The following is a 3,233-nucleotide window of genomic DNA, read 5'->3' on the forward strand; positions in this document are numbered from 1 at the left end:
GGGGCAAAGAAAAAACGTTGTATACAATCACTTCCAGGGGCAGGGTATATCTATATACATGCTACGAATGTCCTTTAACCTTGTATGAAGGGCATAAGCTTTAAAAGGCTCGTTGAACTTGATAGAAAAGGGGATGCTATTTTTGCATGACCACCTGCTTGCCCTTTCCATTTAGACGTCGGACTCATAGGGGTCTTTTACGTGTTTGTTCGTTTGTTTGTTTGCTTGTTGGTGTTACCCTCATTCCTTCTTGGAGGTTTGTCAGCATAACAATCACCCGGACCCTCTTTTGCCACACCATCCTCCAGAAATCGTCCAGCGAAGCTTTGTTGGGACCTGCACAAAATTGACACACCCAAGGTTATGATGATGATAATGATAGTAATCATGCTGTCCAATGTCGACATAGAGAATGATGCTCATGATGATACTAACTGGAAAGAGGAGCTGAAGAGCTGTGAGGAGCAGTCAAAATCTACTCTTGGAAATGCTACTTTGTATCATCTGAACAGCGATACCCAGCTGATGATGTCTCTTCAAAGGTTTAGAACACGTTTGGATGTATGTCACACCAGGACATTTCGTGATTGATGGATTTTGAGTGTATTTCTGAAACACTGCTTTGCTTCAATACTTCACAGAGCTTTTCACAGTCCAAAGGCACATTTTGGTGTTAGTACATTGACACCTGACCTACCTTCAGCCATACTAGCAAGGTTTGTGACCCATAGGCCTATATTGAGCTTGTGCAACCTTCTGTGACAAGGATCAATTGTTCAACTCCATCGCTACCACCGTCAAGTGCAATCCTCTTAGCAGTCAGCTTTGTGGACTGGTCGCTTAAAAGCAGACTCCTCTTTCAAGTTCTTTTCATCTGTATCTGCTGACTTGAATCATGCCTCCTAAAGGAAAGAAAAAACATTTTCTTCCAACTTAACAGATCCGGTGGATTTAGGTTATCAGATGTGTGAAGAAGTGAGAGACTTTTTCTGCAGCCAGCAATTCAGGGACTTGTTCAAGTCGGCTCTTATCGATGCTGTCACAAAGGAGTTGCAGCGATCAACTTGAACAGATAGTGTGTAGAGTTATGGACCTGGAGAATAAGCTCAAGACAAAAGCCACCATCACATCTTCGATGCATAAATAACAGGAACGCAACAGTGACGAAATCGCGAATCTGCAGCGCAGCTTGAACGATGCAGAACAATACTCGCGCAAGAACTGCTTGCGGTTGTACGGCATTCATGAGTCGGATAAGAAAGACACTGATGAAGTGATGCTCGATCTAGCGAGAAAAGAGTTGAATATCGTGAAGCTGGAGCCTGAGGACATAGACAGGTCCCATCGCATTGGTGCTCCACGTCCTGTCCAAAGAGGAGAGAAGACGAAACCCCCAGACCTATCTTCGTAAAGTTTGCTACCTACCGTGTTTGGTATCTTGTCATCAGGAACAGGAAGCGACTGAAAGGGAAGCATATTGGTATTAAGCACCTGACAGCAACAACCAGGAATCTGCTACAAAAAGCAAATGAGTCAGTCAAAACAAGCCATGTGATTGCTGCCTAGTCAACGGACGGAAGAATCCTGGTGCTTCTCAAAGCGACGATGGTGGCACTGTGAAAAAGAGGATACATTCAATTACTGACTTGCAAAAACTGTAAATCAGTAACCCCAACACACAAATATTTTAATGTGATGCAGAAACACTCATCATATGTCTTTTTTTTTGGGGGGGGGGGATCGTCACTTGGTGTACAACTTACCTTTTCATATTGAACTAAAGTTTTCCTTTTTTATGTCTATCTTGGTTTAAATATCAAATTTCGACTTCTTGTGTTTGTGTAACAGGCCAAATTATATCAAAATATCAAATTATGATTTATCAAATTGTAACAATTGTGTTCTTTGTAACAGAAACATTCAACAATATGACGCACATACATCTGAATTTGATAGTAAAGTGGATATTCATAATGCTTATTATACTGCCAGCATTTTTTTATCCAAACATATTATCTTTGTTTCATTTCAATTGTAGATTAAAACGTAATTTAGATAATTTTGTGGATGTGTAGAAATGTTAGATATGCCCATGTAAATTATAGGAGTAAATGTAACATGGTTGAGAGATGGTGAAGAAGAGTTTATTTCTTTTCCACAGTATACTTTTGTTGGTAATGCTCGGCAGGGAAAGAGAGGAGGAGCTGGAATTTGTGTTCAAAACAATAACAAATTTAAAAGAAGAACAGATTTAGATATTTGCAATGACGCCGTTAAAAGTATTTTTGTTGAGGTATATACGATAAGATGAAGAAAAAAAAAAACTACAGTGCGCTCCCGTTACAACGAACACGGTTATAACGAAATTTCGTTATAACGAAGTAAATCTTCTGGTCCCAGAATTATCACCATTACAGTCTATGGTACAAAATTCGCTTATAACGAACACGGTTACAGCGAAATTTCCGTTATAACGAAGTCTTTTCCGAGCGCCATAGACAAAGAAAAACAAAAGAAATGTGCTCCGTTATAACGAAGTGCGAATTGTTTTCGAAAGTTCGTAGCGGAACAAGCATTTATAGCGTCTCTGCATGGGTGAACGCTTCACATAACACCACTGTGTGTTCGCTCCTTGTGTCACCCACAGTTTCTGAGGGGAACTTGCGTTTATTATTGTAATACAGTTATCCCATCACATTTCACATAGCTTTCCAGTGTATGATGAGTATTCAGCAAACATAATATGATAAATATATGTGGTTCCTTGTTTTCGTTATATATTGTATTAGTTCGGTTATAACGAAATTTCGTTATAACGAAAGAAAACTGCCGGTCCCGAGCATTTCGTTATAACGGGAGTGCACTGTATATTGTTGGAGTGATTTAAAAACCTCCTCAGAAGACAGGTGAAAGTTTCATCGAAAACATATATATAACAATGTTTTGTTTTTACTACAAAACATACTAAATAGGGTTGGTTCAGGTAACTCCCTCAGTCTTAGAGCATTTACCTTGAAATTTGGCACGCCTCACCACTATGGTACTTAGATGCGCAAACTTAATGTTTGTATTATTATTGATCAATGCGCTTCCATCGTAACAGCATAATTTGAATGAAAATCATACACAAATATTGTGGATTTGGGTAACTCCCTCAGTCTTTGAACATTTAGCTTGAAATTTGGCACATGCGACCACCATAGTACAGAGATATGCAAACTTTATATTTCATC

General features: G+C 39.3%; 1 pseudogene; it reads left to right on the forward strand.

The window, feature by feature from the left end:
- The first annotated feature begins 963 nt into the window (after positions 1 to 963).
- On the forward strand, positions 964 to 1,661 carry LOC139713425 (uncharacterized; annotated as a pseudogene).
- The last annotated feature ends 1,572 nt before the right edge of the window (positions 1,662 to 3,233 follow it).

This window comes from Diadema antillarum, unplaced genomic scaffold (genome assembly GCF_040938485.1).
Source record: "Diadema antillarum isolate AM-2024a unplaced genomic scaffold, OU_Dant_1.0 seq00001960_RagTag, whole genome shotgun sequence".
In the NCBI taxonomy this organism is placed as follows: domain Eukaryota; kingdom Metazoa; phylum Echinodermata; class Echinoidea; order Diadematoida; family Diadematidae; genus Diadema; species Diadema antillarum.